The following is a 19,503-nucleotide window of genomic DNA, read 5'->3' as shown; positions in this document are numbered from 1 at the left end:
TAAGAATGAGAGTTACATAAACATTTTATGTAATGAAAAATGCAGCTTAAGAACTCTCCATTCTTTTTTTTTTTTTATATTTGCTTCTTTCCTGCAGTCCCCTATCCTCTCAGTTGTACTGATGCAGCCATAAACTGAACAAAACAGTACTGAACCGATTTGACTTGAAAAACAACCAAAAAATACCAAACCAAAGCCAAACACAGAAACCCCAAATATGGCTCTGGTTTATAGCGCTGCCCTGCAAACAATAACTTGGCACAAGACAGAGTTGGGTGACTTACTAAATTGGCTTTGCTGACTGAGAAAATGTTTATATAACCATACCTGGCTATACAAAATGGATAGCACTGAAGAATCAGATGTTGCGTTTTTTTCCTGAGCAGTTTTGCCCATTTCTAGTTGTGCAGGGTTAAAATTTTCTGCTGTTACTCAGGGACCACAAGACACGTTGGTATCTCTTGGTAATTCCTTGCTGTTTCTCAATCATGCTATCTCAGTTCCAGGAAGATTCAAGTTTACGGAGCTGAATTTCTCAGCAACTTGCAGTGTAACTGTCTTTGTAGTAGCAAAACAAGAGGAGGGGTCATTTCTCTGCTGCCTTCATCAGTCTTAGAGCTGCAGTGTTGGTAGTTAATCAATTTGGAAAGATGTGTCAAATCTGGAGACTAAATTAACCTTCAAATTTTCTTCAGCAATTTACACATCAAATCACAAGAGTGAACTTTTTCTTTTGAAAAGAGCAACATACGTTGTTTTCTTACTAGCTGTGACAACTGCTTGCTCAATACAGACTGGAAAGTAAAAGTATTGATTGAGCTTTCTTATATATTAATTATAACTTTTTAAGAAAATGAAAGCTATGTTGCAAATACATTTTGATGACTGAATGAAAATGTCCTTTCACATTTCTGAAATGTTTTGAGATCCCCACATCCACATCCTTAAAGAAACAGCATGCAAATTACAGGCACTATTTCTCCATGAAAATTTATCTTTTTTTTCCACCATTTTAGAAAAGTAATTGGGCCCAGATGTTATCAGGTGAAATTCAACAGCAGATGTCCTGTCAAAGGCATGCCAAGCAAGCTGAATTTATTTTAGCGACCTGCTGGCACTCCAGTGTAAATAGCTCAGTGTTATTAACTGGATTCTCCCTGCTCACCTGAAGTGGATTTAAACTAATTTTTGTCTTTCAGGAAAACTCACACAAGAATAATCTGATTAGTTGGGAAGCTGCTAGAATGATTAAAGAATGATGCTTAAACTGAAGTGTGTGGCAAATAACAACTAGTACCAGCAGGTTTCTTGCTTTTCCCATCAAAGACCAAGAAGCAAAATTTACCATCCCATTTCTATGCCAGTGTCCTGGTATCTCTTCATGCAACTATCTTGTGCTGCAATGAGTTTTTTTGGAGACAAGTTGAAACCTAGACCTGAGCTGAGAATGCCAAACTCTGAAGTGGCACATCTTCCTAGCTCTACCAACAAATACAAGAATTTCCACCAAGCCCCAACAGAGAGATCCAAGCTTCAAAACTGGGCCTTATCTGCAATTCCTCATTAGACCCCTCTATATCAGGAAAGGATTGTTGCTTCTGGCTAGCTGGAGACCACAGGCCGGTGACCACAAAATCGCAAAGATCTAAGCAGCTAAGGACTGCATGCTCCTCACATCTCTCCAGAAGTCCCACTAAAACAAAATGTGCATTGACACTGTGCCCAGCTCTTGGCTTCAAACTTTGCTGTCTTCTGCAGGGCTCGTAACCTTGTGGCCTCCGGCCAACACCATCTTTGCGCTGATTTGTTTTTTTCCTAAATCTTCAAACCCAGGCAGGCACCTCCTCTTCCTGCCTTACGAACCACAGAGAATGACCATTTCTTGCCATTGGCTTGCACCCTCCAGACTTGGGATGACAACATGCCCAAAGCTTGGGCTGCCCCTAGCTGGGCCCCCCCGCTGACACTGCACACACTGTGTTGGGAGCCTCAAGGAGCAGATCAGCCTGGCTTGCCCATAGCAGGCAGCCAAGAGGACAGGCAGTCAGGAGAAGCCTGGCTGGACTTTCCCACACTGCCCAGAGCCCAATCCTCATTCCAATGCCTCCCTTCTCCCTGACACCCTGGGGCAGGGCCAGCAGTGAAATCTCTGGCCTCAAGTTCATCTGACTTAAACACAAGCCCATCATTTCCTTTCCTGAAGTCATCCTCCTCCTTCATTACACAATTGTCAGTTCCTAGATTAACTTCTTCAACAACATCCTCATTCATTATGCCAAACTGATTCATGCCCTGAACACTGCTCATGTCATGCCCAAGGGAACGCTGCTCCTGTGGAAAAACTGATGCAATGATGTCACTCATGACTGTCACACAATATGTATGTGTAATAAGGCCAAACTGAAAGCACAGAAGAAACCACGTCTGGCTTTTCCTGACTTCCAAGAGCTTGTTTCTGCCACTTTAAAGTTCTTTTCATGTTGTTTTTCAGTGCAACGCTACATACCCTTTGTTAAGCACTGACAGCGGGGTTAGTGGCACAGTAGAAACAGATATAAAGAGAGTCTCTGTCTTGAAGAATATCCTTTCAAGCAAAAAAGATGTGTAAAGAAAAAAGCCTGAACTCCTTTGGCCTCACAGAACATCATGATTTTCATCTTCCATGGCCAGCAAAGTGAAACCTACAGGCCTCACAAGCCTGTACAACTACTAGGAGACACATGGGAATTCCTTCAGATAGAAATAAAGCTAAACACCACCTAAGTCTATGCTGTTACCAGTCTACAGTGTAACAGCATTTACACTGCAGATATAAAGTCCTCAGTGTCCTGCCAACATTCATTCATAAAAACAGCACCTTTTTTTTTTTTTTTAAGCAAACAACTTGCACTTTGAGCCTCCTCAGTATGGAGGCTATGCCTTAACAATTGCTTCATTAAGCTTTGTTGTTCTAATCAATATCACATCCACTTTTGTTCCACTTTACAATTAGCGTCACATAATACACAAGTCATCACACACCGTGAATTTTTTAAATGAGTATCACAGCTGTTTTGCATGCAAGCAACAAACACCAAAAAAAAGCAGCACTACCTTTGGTTCTGCTGTCTCCTTCCTTGCAAGCCAGTCTTTTCCCTGCTATGCTCTGTGTGTTTCCATTTCTAAAAAGCGCAATTTTAATATGCTGAGAATTTTAGGCGCTCCAACAATTTCTAGACATGTTTGAGCTTCTGAATATAAAGGGTCACTCTATGCTAAATTAAGAAGAACTGAAAAATCATTTATTTTAAACAAAGACTCTTTTGTTCCCTAAAGTTGTTGCTATGCACATTGGTGTGGGAATATAACTTGATCACAGGAAACAAGAAAGCTTTGTAGTTTACATTTTTTTTGGACTTACAAACGCAGTCCTGTTCACAGTAGTCACAAAGACATCACTTGATTTTTCACTAGTATTAGTAATGAAACAATCTGTTCTTGAACAATTAATACAAAACTGTAATACGACAGACCTGTCTTTCTGGGTTTTGGGGCTGGAAAGCCTGTTTTTGGCAGTGTTTCTTAGTGTTTCAGACACTGAATGGTACCAGTGATGGGCAATGGGTGATGGCTTACCGTCAGTCCGGCCACGTTCCTTCACAGCCAGTTCGCACAATTCAAGCCAGATCCCAGACCTGCTCACGCTTCTTCCTGTGGCCTTTTAATTTCCATTTTGGACACACCATGAGGTTCTCCATAGGATAAGGCAAGGCTGCCTCAGGGAAACAATCCCCTTGGAGCAGATTTGTGCAAGAGATGATAAAGCTCTGGAAGGCAGAGAAGACCTACCCAGATTCTGGAAGCCATCACAATCTGCTGCTGTGTTGTGCAGTTGTGAGCATGGACAGGCGGTCAGAAGAGCTCTCTGGTCTCAGACCAGACCTGTGACAGCTCTGGGCATTTCAACAGCATGAGGCGTTTCCATTTGCAGTCATGTCGGTTAAAACACTCACTTGCACACAGGCCTTTAACTAAGGAAGATTAGCTTACAAAGCATATTTCATTTGAGAATAAATGAAGCAGCGCCGTGAATATGTGAAATGACTTTGGGAACCAAGGCAAAAACTCCCCAAACATTTCTTGCTGTTGAGTGGGCCTTCAGTAAGACACTCAAAGCCTGGGAAAAAGTATTCTCTCTTCTTTGACAGCAATGAATTGCATCATCACTAACCCTAGCATCGGAGAAAATCAGCTGTTGCTGCCCTTCTCCAGTTACAGATGAATCGCTCTTGCTTCTGCGAGCAGGACAAAGATGGGAAGTTGAGGCTGGAGAGGGAGGAAAACTTCCTTGATCCCCTGCCTGAAGAAAAGGCTGTGCTGAGAGTCTGCTTTAAGACTGCCAGGATGTGAAGGCATTGTCTTGTTCTCTGCTGGAGCATGAGCATATATGATGTGAAGCACCAAGCGGCTTAGCAACTCAGGAATAGCAAGATCTGCAAATCATTTCATAAAGCAGCACGTAAGAAGATAGTCTTTTTGCCACTGCATGATATCAATGACAATTTGGAGAGAGCACTCGTCATCTGTCACTGATCTATAATTTGCTTGATTGTGTCATGCTGAGTTATCATACAGTCTTACACTGAAAGCATTTCATTTATCAGTTACTCTCATCTAACAAGAGAAAACTGTAATTTTATTGCATTTTACATGAGAGAAAATAGGATATCAGTTAAAAAATTAGAATGGACTGCCCCTCTTTTAAAATAAAATGTGTTAGATGCACTTTTCTGGCATTGCAAATACTAATTTTCACTGAGTGCATGTGTTTAGTGATGTCTCTGTGTCAGGAGATGTCAGAATGCACCTAACTTGCTCACAACGATTCTGCAAAATCATTAAAACAGGCAGACTAAAACGACCTTCATTGGTTCAGTGGCAAAATAACATCCACTCACTTTAACCTGAAGCCCACTGCTAAGCGTGTCCCAGACACAGTGTTAGGTGAGCATTCACACATGGGTTTGCTTTGGTAGTAGGATTAGGGCAGGACAAGTGAGAACACTCTGCTGTCTTAACATGATGCTGTTACCTTAGGGAGACTCTCTTTCCTTCTTAGTTCCTCTACAGAGAAAATCTAGCTGTCAAGAGTCAGTCTGCAGTCTGAACTCAGACTAAAACTTTGGTAAGATTTCAACAACATAAAATCGCCTTGTTCATTTCCAAGCTTTGCAACAACTAGAAATAATCTTGGAAAAATGTAAGTACTTAAAACATATGGAGGCTTGAATTAAAATCAATGCTGCATGATTTTCTGCCATCTACACTAATGTGTGGGAATTAGAATAAAGTATAAAGTCAAATTCTCAGGATGTAAAAAACCCACCAACAAGAGAGCTCTTGCTTGCGTGGTTGGCTTTTTGGTTTTTGGTTTTTTTTGGCTCTTCAATTTGGTTCTGCTCTGTTAAGCTGGGATGAAATCACAGCAAGCACTACACTAACACTTCTGTTAATTAACAACCTGCTTCACAACTGCACTTTTCATTCCCACAAAGAGTGCTGCATTTTCACAAAGTATCACTTGTAGTGAGGTATTCAAACATGCTAATCGCAGCTTTGCTTCCCAGGGAGATGTATGGGTTTACTCTGCATTAGTTAAAGGCTTCTGAGTTGATATCCTTTTATTGCTGTTATTATAACTATTTGAAAAAAATAGAATTTGCTTTATTTTTGCAAACTTGCATAAATCCAGCTCAAGAACAAATGAAATGATACCTTGATATGCTTTACAAGACAACCCAGCTAGGTTTACAATGGTGTCACAGAAATGCAGATGGGAGGGGGCTGGAAAGAAAAATTCTTCAGACATCTCTGTTTTTTTCCACATGGGCTACTCTGCATTGGCTATGATGGGAGTGGAACAACGAAGAGACTGCAGACTGTGCAAAGCAGATGTGATTGTAAGTTGAAACATATGCAAATTGTTCAGTGTAGCTTCCTATCAACATTTCGTATGAATTTTTTCTTTTATGATCTTCATTTGTATTGTTATTGAGTATTTCAGGCTTTATTCCTCTGCTTTATTTGTATCCAGTTGCTGGGTAGTAAAAACAAAGATTGAAAAGGTTAGTCGCAAGACAACAGGATCCAGCACTTGGTCATTTCAAATTCCTGTTTACTGCAAACACTGACGTATGTGAATAAAAAATCTGGGTCAAAAAGCACAACAGAGGATGCTACCTGTCTTTGTACTGAATAGGAGGCAGCTGGGAAATTGGCAAACTTTAGCACAAAAACAGTAGGAAACTGCTTCAAGGAGATGATTTATTTTTTTAGAAGCACATTTTAAATGTTCAGCCAAAGTAAGAAAAAAGTTGATGTTTCTTGTTCAATTAATGCTTCACTTGCCAACAGATCTAGGCATCTGTGGCTCCTATTTTTGTGCCTGTGCAGCAGTGAAATTAATCTTGCTAGGAGTGGCAGCACTGATTGTATCGCTAAACAAATTTGCGAGGGACTGGATCTGTGAGTCTGGAAAGAACTCTTCAGAATAGTTGTCCACTGCTAGATAGGGAAAAAGAGAAAAGAGATGCCTCAGACAATGTGTTATTAGGAAACTGCCTGGGAGAAGACACCCCAGAGATCTTGCTCTATTTTGAAAAAGCAGCTGCTACACCAACGACATATGATAATCTGCCTGAAAGATTCTAGGGTAATATTATAACTAGAATAAAATTGATGATGCTATTTCTGACCATGTGTAAGTGGTGGGACATTGTACAATATCAAGAAAAAGACAAAACCCAGGCCACTGCATGAAAAGAATATCTGGAGTGCATCAGGAGTAAGTTAACAGGGCATGGAGAAATGAACACAACAGAGCCAGAAAGCCCCAGACCAATTTACAATGAGTCATGATTCTCCAAAATAACAAATCAACATAGACAACATACCCAGCTCTCATCCAAACAATATGATACTTTCTGAATGAGATCTTGAAAAGAGTAATTTGTCCCTTGAAACTGGGCGTTAGGATAAACCTTTTTTTCAGTGAAATGTGCAACTAGTACCTTTAAAAAAAAAGTCAATAGACAAACAGATTTGATTATATAGATGTTACTTGTTGAAGGTGTAGCCCTATTTGAAAATGTCACGCATCAAGAGTTGAAGGGTCTTCAGAAGTCCACAGACACATTATGCATTGCTAGTTTTTTAGTTGTTTTTGTACACAGATTGGGTCAAAGCTAGACTCATATAAGTCTAGATTAAATTAATTTACTTGTTGGTATTAGTGCATAAGGAAGGGCAAAGCAGATGACGGTCCAAACTACAATGTTAAAAATAGTTAGATACACTCACTGCAGGTGTTTTAAAAAGAGGATCTTATTTTCAAATAAAATAAATCATTTTTAAAGTTCCTCTAAATCCATACTTACTTGCAAAAGTTAAGTTCTTGAAAACTAAAATTAAATGCCCAGGACTCCTCTTGTGGAAACCACCAGGAGCTCTGCCATGAGAATAAATGGCAGCCACATCAATGGCAGCAGAAATGGTAGATCAATTAATTGCCGACAAGCACAAAATTATTTTTAAAAAAGTCTATAGCATCGATTATAGAATCATTTAGGTTGGAAAAGACATTTAAGATCATTAAGTCTGACTGTAAACTTAACACTGTCTGTAAACCACATCCCTAAGCACCACATCTTCACATCTTTTGAACACCTCCAGGGATGGTGACTCCACCACTTCCCTGGGCAGCCTGTTCCAAGGCTTGTTAACTTTTTCCTAATGTCTGATCTAACCATTAGGTGTGAGATATCCAACCAGTAAAATAAAAAGTTAGGGTAAATCCATCACTGTAAGATGTATTAAAGACAATATTGTCTCTTTGATGGTCTTACAAATTTAAAGGCATTTATCCTTAGGCTATTGTTATTCAGCTCCTGTATGAGAACATTAGCCTCTGAATATAATATACACACTTTAATGGTCTCTTTTCTTCATTTAAAGATGAACTGCCAAACAAAAAGTCTATGTCGCTACTGTTACTTCAGGATGTATTAAGGAACTGGAGTAGCAGGACGGAGCATTTTGCTTAAACACTGTGTGCTAACATATATTGTCTTGTTTTCTCTTTCAACCCCTTCTTCAGGTAGGGGGCTCGGAGCAATGCAGCATCTTGCTTTGTTAAAGGTTTATCATTTGCTTCTTTTGAAATGCACAACTGCTTTACCTTTAACTCCGAGAAGATACTGAGCTTGCACAATGTCTGGATCTGGGCGTTTTCTCCACCTCCCAAAAAGCTGCCGTTTGTTTTGGGAACTTGCACAAAGCCTGGATGCTTGTCGGCTTCCACCCCAACACCCCCAAGGAGGGAAGTGTAGGCCCAGGCTGCTCAGGAAACAACCACCCTGTTGCGCTTGGGGACACGTTCCCTGCCCATTTGGGAGGGAGAGGGAAGGCCTGCGGCCGCCCTGCAAACTCACAGCACGTCTGGTCTCCTTTCCGCAAAGGGGTTGCAGCGAGGGGTGTCAGCTCAGATGGGCCACGCTGACAGCCCAGAGTAATGTGGGACCCTGACCTGCTGTTGTGTTTGATATACTCATGAAGTCCCTAAAACCTTTTTGGATGACTTGTTCATTTATTGCCCTCAAGAATCCCACTCCTATTGCTTGATATACAGTGACAGGCAGATCGTTCCCAATCCATGATTAAATAAATAGATGAGCAGAAAGTAAAGAACAAGAACTCATGTTTTCCCTTAGGAAACCAGGCCCCACTGTCAGTACTATCAGTGACGCAGACGGACACTGTATTGAATGGTTAAAATGTTTGAGATGAATGACAGGGTCTAGTTTTCCAAGAAGACACCCCACAAATAGTGTCAGCTACTTGATTGGGCGCTTCTTTGTTCAGATAAAGAAAACCTTTGAACTAAGCTCTTCCCTGGTACACTCCGAGAAGGCTTGATATTGCACTATGTTTACACAGACTGCTAGCCCTGGCTGGGCTGGGTGAAAGGTAGGAGTAAAGATGCCCTTTGCCTCTCTCTGTTGTGACATGAGGAGCAGTGCTGACCCTGCAAAGAGCAGGCTTTGTCCTTTATGGACATAGCAGAAGGGCTGCACTAGCATTTTAGGAAGCAGGTAAAAAGACAGCTGTCAATCTCTCATGCCCTCTTGCCTGTTGTATAAAATACACTATATTAGAACTAAATGGCACTGCTAATGAAATTATATTGTTAAGCATAGCCATTTAACAGGGACAAGGATTAATCAAAATTAATTAATTTTTAAATGCTGTCCATGTTAAGAAAAGATAATTGAACTCTGTTGAGAAAACACAATTAACACAAGACAGCACTTCTGTTCCCATTATAGGCATCACCAAGCTTATATGGGGGAAGACAACTGATGCGGTGGAGAAAAGGCATTTTTCTCTAAAAGCCACCCTGCTGTCTTCTCCCATCCCTGCCCACCAGTTTTGAAGAGGGCAAGATATAGCTGTTGATTCACCAAGCACAGTTTCAGCCATCTCAGTGAATGAATCTGAAAGTAGAAACAAAAGAATCATAACATTTTGTTCTACACACTGAAACCCAAAGGTCTTGATCTTGAAATGTCACTGGTCAGAGATGTCCAAATAAATATGCTTCAGCCAGGATTGTAACCTTTAATAGAAAGATAGAAATACTTTCTAAGGATATAGGTCTTCAGCACAAATACAATGTGTACAAATAAAAAAAAAAATCCAACACCACAGCTGGTCTTTAATAGCACTTAGTTGACATAACAAAACCAGAGTTGAACATTTATGGAATTGGCAAAGGATTGAGAAGATTATCTCAATTTTGAACTGCTACTAAAAAATGCCTCCATTTCCATAGATGCTTCCCAATGCATTACCTTTTCAGCAACCAGTGCTAGGAGGTCTAATCAGAGATGGGTGCTTAGTGAAATACAAATCCACAGCCAGTTGCTCCTTCAGACAGCAAAATTCACCTTCAAACTTCCCTTTTTGCAGAGGACCAGCAAACTTTAAGCCGCTCTTGAACTTTCAAACTAGGGTTTAAATAAGAATTAGGAGAGGTATAGTTATTATGTTGACCACCTGACTGAATGCTCAAGTGTGAAGTAGATCATGCAACACATGAGTCAACAAGCCTTGTGATCAATGGTGTCAAAGGCTGACACTACACCTAATAAAAGCCTTATTCATCATCCATTGCTAAGAGTCAATTATCTGCCTTCTGTACAAGTGTATTTGAAGTCCTCCTTGTGTTACTTGAACATAAAATTGCACTAGGTCAGGTTGGTTTAAAAGGCTGGATTTCTTGTTGCCTGAAGTCCACATTGCTTTCTTTCCTTGCTGTACTTCAATGCCAGCTGCAAATTTCTAGTAAAGCTGCAGTATTCTATTTATTTATTTATCTATCTATTAAAATTAAGACTCATAAAAGCACTACCAAATAATACAAGTTAGCATTCACAGAACTCAAAACTCCTTGGGATCAATCAGTTTTATTTAGGTTAGGCACCAGTGACTCTATACAGCCTTTCTTTTCTCCGGGAAAAAGAAATCCTCCAGCCACATTTTCACCCCATCGACCCAAAGTCAATCTTTGAAGAGCAACTGCTCATCAAGTTCTCTGCTACAGCCCTCGTTTTCAAACTCTTGAGGTTTGCCATCAACATCAGTGAGACGGGAAGTCCAGGACCCCCAAGACGTGAGCTCCAGAACAGGGAGCACTGAGTGAGCAGCTCTAGAAACACCTTCAGTCAGCTATCATCCAGCTTTCTTCTCATCTCTCCAGTTTCAATATCCATGTTCTGATTTAAATTCCACATTTTTTCTCTGCTTTTTTCTTCTTATCCATTTAGATAATAAAATTGGCTTTTCCTTTCAACTGCTTATAAGTTGATCTGCTACATCACTGTCAGAAATTAATATCCCATAAAGCAAGTTGCCACAATTACGTTACTAACAAGTTTTAATATTTCTAGGATGATAAAAAACACATGAGAGAAGAACCACTTGGTAAAGACAAAGTTGACGCTACTATTTACAGGTGTGTGTGTGTGCAAAGGGCAATTTTCTGACACACTATTTTATTGAATGAGCTGAAAAGAATCTCCCTGCCCAGGGTACACTTAAGAAAATGCATGCGATAGTTTAATTAGCTATTGCAGTTTTGTGTAGTCCATGTAAGACTTTCTGTAGAAATTTCCCAGTTCATGGAATTACACTGGAAGGACTCGATGAGTTCTTTTCATGCTGCACAAGAATGTTTTTACCTCACATTATTAGGTGAAAAATTGTTCTCTCCTGACAACATGCTGTTCCAGTACGATTTGTGCTTAGGCACTGGTTGCATAAATATTTGGTGTAAATAACTGTATGTGGAGACAATGAAGTGGATTCAGTCTGCTGTACTGTATTCTGACTGAATGTCTCTAAACCACAATCTCTTACATGAACTTCATATCGGCTCACGCACAGTGTCTGCTACCAGATAAGGCTATATAATTTCTATTTAGCACAATATCAAATTAAAATAAAATTATCACTAAGCACAGAAGCTGAAAACATCTACCTGTTTAGATTACTCTAGAAACATGAGTAATCATTCCACCAGGAGTGGAGAATGATGTCCATCAAATAAAGAAAATACATAGCTGAGTAATGGTATTCTATTAATGATCACAGAGGTATGTGCGCAATCCATGTAACGTGTTGAAGAAAATGTGGTATCAGAAAGGGGCAGGATGGCCAGCTGAAGAGAAACTGGTGCAATTTCCTATTCTGCCACTGATCTGCTGGTTGATCTTGGGTGACTATTGCGCAGTGTCCCCTCCTGTAAGCATGGCTAACAGGCCTGATGCTTTCTTGTTTAAGGCACTGAGAAGTCTCTCAGGGAAACATACTGAGAGATGGGTTAGGATATAGCTAGAGATGTCTTGTTAAAGGGTCAGAGAGATCTGAAATACTCAGAAACCTCTAAGAGCCTCTCCATGACATCAAGCAATGTCTTGTTCTGCTGTATGGATAAGGTAATTTTTTCTGTGAATAGCTAAGAAGAAGTTGTACTGGTACTTTTGAAATTCAATAATAAATTCTGGTTTGATCATCTTTTCTCCATTCCTTCCAAGGAGGCAAAATTTCAAATCAAGGATACAACTTTCAAATATCTTATGCCCTTTCCCTTTGTCCCCCTGAGAAAGTTTAGGACTGACTCCGAGATGGGTGGATGTTGGTTCAGCCATTGGTACATTTGTACTGAAAAACAAAGCAAAACCTACATTTATAGTTAGAAAAGGTATTGCAGGAAGATGTAGGAAAGTAAAACAATAAGACATCATTGGGGAGCTCATTTTGGAGAAAGCACAGCAGGATGCGCAGCCACGGAAAAACAATATTCAAAAAGTCTGACCTAGATAACTGTATTTCCTAGTGACTAGAATTCATTAAAAACAACAGCTTAAAATGTACTGCACAGGATTCTTTGAATCCTCAATGTCACATTCAGTTTAAATAACCCAACTTATCTAAAAATAAAAGCAATTTTTTTTCCCTTACTAAAAAATAACAACAAAGAAAGCTGAGAGTTCTGCTAATAAGAAGAGGCTAATAATAAGTCAGTACGAAAGAGAGCTCTGACTTTGTAGGGTTTTATATGTGTGAATGCTTTCTTTGGCTATGAGTGAAGCTAATAATCTGGCAGACCTGAGGGTTCGTTTCAAGGGGATTCAAAATGCAAAAGCAAAACTCAGCAGAAAGTCTCAAAGTTTCCATACTATAAAACAAAAGCATTTTCACATAATTTTAGTGGAAAACAAGATGATTAAATTATGCTGTCTCATGGTAGCAGTGTGTTAGCACATGCTTGGGAGTCTCCTTCAAGCCTTTCCTACTTCCCTGCTTGTCCCTGAGTGCTACAGTGAAAATCCTTCCTACAAAAGGAGGCTCAGTTGTGTCCCTCACAGAGAAGATGAAGGGGAAATCAACCCTTTCCTCCTTGAAAAAGCTTTTGAGTTGTGTTGAACGCAGCTCCAGGTTACCTCTCCATTTCAAGAAGCTACTCGCAAGCTTCTATACTCCAAGTTAAGCATGTGCTTAAGCACTACACTAATGGCGAAGTGCCTTTCTACATCAAGCCTGTATTCACCTTACAAGTAGATATGGTTTGCTTTAGAAGCTTTACTGTCATTTAAGCATGAATAAAGGAATGAGGTTCATGGACTTGTCCATCTTTTCCTGTGAAAATTACATGATGGATCACAAAATATCTTCTAGTGTCATTTCAAAACTTTAGATCCCTGTCCTTTAAGTCCTCTGGACATCTCCATGTCTGCAAAAGACATTGTCCCCACCCAACAAGAAACATAATCTAATCTCTAGTTTAAAATTTGGTAAAAGAGAAGAATCACAGAACTGCAAACAAGATAAACACACCTTCATGCTTACTACATTCAATGAGTTTGACAGTTTCTTAAAATGACTCCAGAAGCAGCTTTCAATTATACAACTGCTTTATACCTACTGACTGCACTGTTAGCTGTTTGCCACTTGACAGTATTTATTTTTGCCCTGAAATGGTTACAGAAGCCAAAATAAAATCTTATCTTTTAGAAAACACTAAATAATGTAGGTAGATGAGTGTGCTCCATTCTAGTGATTATTTACTTACTACTCATATTTAATACTTACTTCCTATCCGCCAAGTCTTTTCCAAGAAAACTCATTAAAGAAGGTCAATTAGAAGATGACTACTGTTACTAGCTAATATAGGGCCCCCTCGTGCCCTGAAGACAGCAAAATACTGGTCAACTGTGTTGCAGGAAGGAAAAGGTTCATTGCAACTTCCGCACCCTGGACAGTAAGCACTCGGCAAAACAATCCCCACTGGATTTAACAGTGGTGACTGAAGAGGTTGCTGGTCCTCCCATCCTCTTCCCACACCACCACATCGGGACAGCTAAATCTGATGAGTTAGTGATTCAAAGTCCCCAGACACCTCAGCTCACACGCTGCCTCTACACCGAATTAAACCTGAAAGCGGATTGCACTGCCCTCAGGCTGGGAGCTGCAGTGGCTGGGGAGCAGGCACTTTACTTTTTGCTATTTTTACCTCAAGGATAAGGAATCCCAGCAGAGCCAGGGCAAGTAATTGGCAGTAACTTCTTAAACTGCCTCAGCCTGAATCAACAGAGGTCTTCAATCACAGCCTGTGGAGCAAAGCCCAGGTCTGCTCCCCATCCACTCCATATAGGTTATCCACAAAAGGATTTGATAAAGTATATTGCAATTGGCTTTCTTTTGTTGTCCCAGTCACTGAAAAAATCTCTGGAATGAAACTTGTCATAAATCATTTCACCAAGTAGATGAAATTTCTTCTTAGACAGGCAGTTCTGCCTAGTAAGGCAGCTACCTGCGTAGCTTTGGATCTTGGGCAAATTTGCAGACTTATCAGAATGAAATCTGAGCAAATCAGCCTCATGTGTTTTGACCGATTGTACTCTTACATTTTAGAGTTACTACTTTTAGGCCTTGCAGGCTGACATCTTTTCTTTGCAGGGCCAGTAATCAGAAGTTAAACTTGGTATCTTGGAGACAGTGCTCTTCCACCTGGATTTTTTGCAGATTGTCTCAGAAGTCCTAACACAACTGGTGCCTGTCCAAGTGTCTCTAGCGACAGGACTGCTTAGTAGTCACTGCAAGACCTCCCTAGGATTTTCTTTCATACTCCCAAGAACAACATATTACTTCGCTGCATTCAGACTTTAAGCCTATTGAAAATGTAGAACTGCTACAAGGCCCTCCTGCTGCTTTGAAGATCTCTGCTGGCAACCTTTTGCTGGATGTTGATTTACTCTATTTGTTATCTGGTGTTTCTGCATCAGTTTCCATCTTCCCAAAGTTCAAATCATGATCACAGGCTGAATGGCGAACACAGGCTGTGATGCTTTCCTGCTGTCGGACCGCACGCTGCCTTCATCCCTCTGCCCAAGGACCGAAAGGTAAGGCTGCTCCCAGTTTTTACCTGATCCCTTCCTACTTGAGAAGCTTTGAAAAAAAACTTTTCCAAACTACTTTGCTATTGTGCTGGTTTACAGCTATTTTACTGTTCAATCAGAAGCTTTTTTCCTATAACTGGATGGATGTTTCTCCTTTGGAGGACACCATTTCCATTGAATAGCAGACAGTCAAATAATCCTTCCTCTCTGCCTGATGTTCCAAGTGACTGATTTGGGACTCTACATTAACCTTGGCAGCTAAAATTGTCCAAACTGTTTAATGCTTAATAAAGGAGTTTCTTCTTATGTGCATGAATCTGAGGTTTCCACTTTCAGCCACTAGAATTCCAGAAAACGGAACAGCTTGATGTTCTTTTTTTATTTATTTACTTCATTTTACTTGAGCCCCTTTTTGTGAGGAACATTTCAGTATGAGTTTGAATCTTCAGAATTAAATTCTAGGAGAAGCTGGCAAGAACAGTAGGAGACGGACAACAGGAATGAGCCATGACACTCAAAGTAAACGGACTTATATTAGGTGGGGTTAGTGCCGCTTAAGCTCTGAAACAGGACCTCATTCTGTGGGGACATTCATCTGATCTCTGTTGCACTAGAAGCAGATCAGGAGCAGCTTCAGGACATTGACTGCATTTACATAAGTGATAGAGGAGAAGGAGATAACTGGTTCTATACAATGTGCTTCAAAACGTTGAACACGAATAGCCTGTAGGTCTCTCATCCCCTCAGCAAAACAAACAAACGAAAAGAAATTAAAATTCTCGCCTGAACCTGGTTTGTGGTTGTTTTTTTGTTGTTGTGGTGGGTTTTTTTGTTTGTTTTGTGTTTGGTTTTTTTTGGTTGGTTGGTTTTGGTTTTGTTTTTCCCCTAATATATTGCTTTGGTCCTAACAAATACTCCATTTTCACACTAAGGTCAGCAAACAGTTAGCCAAGCGTCTGCTGTATTTCCTTGAATTCTCCTTTATTTTCTCCATAGGGAAATACTGGAAAGTCCGTCCTTATGGAAGGCTGCCCAAAATCTGTACTTAGGCTGTGACTAAGCACTGCTTTGGATCACTCAAGTCCCAAATTATGTAAAACAGTTGAATTTATGCTTAGGTTTATTTCTACTGAGCTAATGGCTTACCTGTATGCGTCTCACTGAAGTCGAAAGGATTTAAAACATACCCTTACATTTACACAAGAGAGATGGATTTAAGCACAATGTTCAACTGCTCTATGGAGATGGGACTTAAGCAAGTGAAGGCAAGTAACAGATTAAATTTAAAAGTATTGCTCTGTGCTCTTGTGATATCACAATAATTAAGATGTTACTGTGGAAATGGAAAAATCACACTCTGCACCCCTAAACTACTTTGCAGAGAATATACTTACAAATTAACATAATTAAGGTATTTTAGACATATCATTGTTTGTACTATGCTCTTGTCCTTCTCTTTTGGAATTATTTTACTATCTATCTGGTTTACTTCACAAGGAATAGGAGATTCCCTATTTCCACCTTGCTCCCATCATTGGCAGATAACATATTTTCAAGTTCAGAGAAGGTAAAATTAACATGCCAAAACGCAGGTAACTCACCTGAGAATGATCCCCCTCAGACTAACGTCATAAATGATCATTATTATTCCAATCCCTACTCCAGAGACACTGGAAGAGGCGGTGGCTTAAGCCATTGTCTGAAATACTGTTTTGGTGACTGTAAAACCCAGTCAGATCCACAAATACAAATCTAAATTATGCAAAGCGATTGATAGTTATACTGTTCTCCAAAGTCTTAATACATCTCAGAGAATTTGATGTATGTAAAATTTACGATCAGAATAACTTATTTAAAATATGAAAATCTAACTGCAGATGGATACAAGTAAATGAGTTTTAAATTATTTTAGAAAAGCTCCTTTGCATTTACCAAAGCAATGAATTTTTTCCACATATCAGGCTTGAAAGCCCACAAGCAGGTGATTAAAAAGGTAGAGTATTAAGTGGAAATCTAGTAAACAACTGACACATTTAGAACATAATTCTGTGGTGAACATCGCATGATGATCTCCACATACATGTATATACATACATAAATTTTTAACTGTGTAGTGTATATACTCTAGAAGGACATTAAAATACATACATAGATTATATGTAACAATATCAAAGTTGCACCAGGGAGTATATTAAATTAATGGAATTTTCAATTATACAAATATTAATACTTCTTCCAAAAAGAAGCAAAAAAGAATTCTCTCTTCCTTTTAATTTCATAATTTAAATTGAAATTATATTAAAATTTGCATTAATCAAAACACAAGAAAGCACCAGTTTCACTGGAGATTTTATAAAAATATTATTCTCTGCTTTGCTTGTGGTTGTGCTCCTCAGACTTATTACTGCAATTTTCTTGCAGTTCGGTTAAATGTCAATGCTCCAATTACCTTAATAGTCAAACTGTGTGCTATTTTCACCACACAGTCATTCAAGCTTGCCATGTTTGACAAATCCAGTAATTGAGATGAACTCTTGGAGAATACTGACATGTAACCAGTCATTTCCTACTGCAGAGCAATGACCTCTGCAGCATAAACCACAGAGGATTTATTCAGCAACTTGAAAAAAACAAACAGGCTTGTTAAGTTTAAGATCATCATTTCACACATCTCCACTCATTTCCTTGTTTCTTCACTTTATGTTCCATTGGGGTGGGAATTAAAACATTAGGAACACTTTAAATAAGGGTGGAAAAAGGACTAGAACAAATATGCTGAAAAAATATTGTGAATTAAAAATTGCCTAACAGATTACTAGAAGCTGAGTGTACTGTCAAACAGCTTCAAATCCCCCCTCAATCCTCCCCTGCCTCCAAGCAGCTGCACACCACCCCAGCTTCAGCTCATTAACAGAAGAATGTATTATACAAATTACACAAAGTATTTATTGAACAGTGCTTGTTTCAGGCAGTCATTACAGTATGTTAACCCTTGCTGGGGCCTTTTTGTTTTTACCATTCCTCCACCGTGATGTCCTGCAGTCAATACGTGGGCAACGCACTGAAACCTCAGGACTATCACCATTCGCCTTGGATTCACTGAGCCAAGCACAAGCGCTGCAAAACCTGCCAAGTGTGTGTTTGCTGGCCTGGCAGGTCCTACGGTGATGCTTTTGGGACAACCATCAGTATTTGACAGATCTGGACAGCTACAAGCCCATCACATTTGTGTTGAAACAAACAAAGATTTTGCAATGCCAGCTCATTACAAAGAGAAAATGCAACAAAGGTTTGAGATGAGGATGCAACCTAATTTAAATGCAATTCTGAATCTCCCCTGTGATTTACATCGACTGGAGACCTCAGACCACTTTTGTTATAGTTATGAAAGTTACTGTGGACCCTTCTACCAGAATTTAGCTGTTCTTTGGATGAAGTACTGATGCTTCATATAATAATGAAAAAAAAAAAAAAGAGTTGAGATCAAAAGCAAATGGTGGATAAAAATATAAAGAAGAAATAATACACACAGACAATACTAGCTTCCAAGAAGTGACCTTTGCAGTTGCCAAAATTAAACAACCCTTTGAATGCTTCTGACTGCTTTTATCAGAGACAGTGGCTGTTCTAGGACACATGTTGCCAAACCGGGCTATAATAGACCTTGTTTAATTCCCCCTCTCCCAGATACTTTTTGCTTGATCTTTGGCAAGTGAATTCATTTCTCTGTTATACAAACAGATTGATCATTCCTCCCTGGAGTCTTTGCAAGAAATGTGTTAACTATTACAGGTCACGTAGATTCTGCAGGGGATAAAGACCTCTTAAGTACCAAAGACTACATGTCCATATAATTTTTTTAATATATACTAATTCACAATCCAGTGTATGACAACCACCAAGGCTGAAAGGGCAACAGGAATCATCTGAGAAGGTAGAAGTAAGAACAGAAGACTGTTATTGGAAATGAAGAGCTAGAGACTACTTGTCCAAAATTGTATTTCCAGGAAAAAGAAACAGTTCAAACAGCCAATAGAAGAGGAAAGTGAAAAACTAAACAGCTGCACTCTGATTAAATTACTATACATCTATTTTCATATTCTTATCAAGGAGGAAGGCAGTAACTATCCCTTCAGCTGCTAGTTCCAGATTCTGGCCTTTTCTATGGGAATGCACAAGCTCTTTATGAAAGATGGTGGTTAGTTACTCACACATCATGCATTCAAACAGAAATTAGCCTCTGGTACAGCACGCAGCTGACTGAAGAAATTCACTGCATTTGCCTTGAGGAGTCTGACTCAAAGAGGAGTAGAAGACTGACTTTAAATCACGGTCCTTCTCACGGTCTCACAGTCCTTAGTATCTCCGTTGGTCACTTGCACTACGTGTCCATCCTAACCAAGTAGTGCGTTTGCAGAGATCACAAATTAACTTTCTGCCTATTCACATGAAACAAACCCAGCTGGGTCTTGTGATGAGGAACAACCAGTAGCAAGAAGGTCATAGG

General features: G+C 39.6%; 1 protein-coding gene across 23 annotated transcripts in view; it reads right to left on the bottom strand.

Annotated features, from left to right (window-relative positions):
• The window catches only part of LOC135986103 (poly(rC)-binding protein 3-like), a 525,102-nt gene that overhangs the window by 90,782 nt on the left and 414,817 nt on the right, over positions 1 to 19,503 (bottom strand). The window contains exon 5 of one of the 23 annotated variants that reach the window (XM_065629881.1): positions 9,888 to 10,043. The exons of the other annotated variants lie outside the window; for them this stretch is intronic. The gene's annotated coding sequence lies outside the window, so the exon portion shown is untranslated. The remainder of the gene's footprint in view (positions 1 to 9,887; positions 10,044 to 19,503) is intronic. 23 annotated transcript variants of the gene reach the window in all.

Source organism: Caloenas nicobarica, chromosome 2 (assembly GCF_036013445.1).
Source record: "Caloenas nicobarica isolate bCalNic1 chromosome 2, bCalNic1.hap1, whole genome shotgun sequence".
Lineage (NCBI taxonomy): Eukaryota > Metazoa > Chordata > Aves > Columbiformes > Columbidae > Caloenas > Caloenas nicobarica.
The sequence above is the reverse complement of the archived record's forward strand: the minus strand, read 5'-3'. Positions and strand labels throughout refer to the sequence as shown.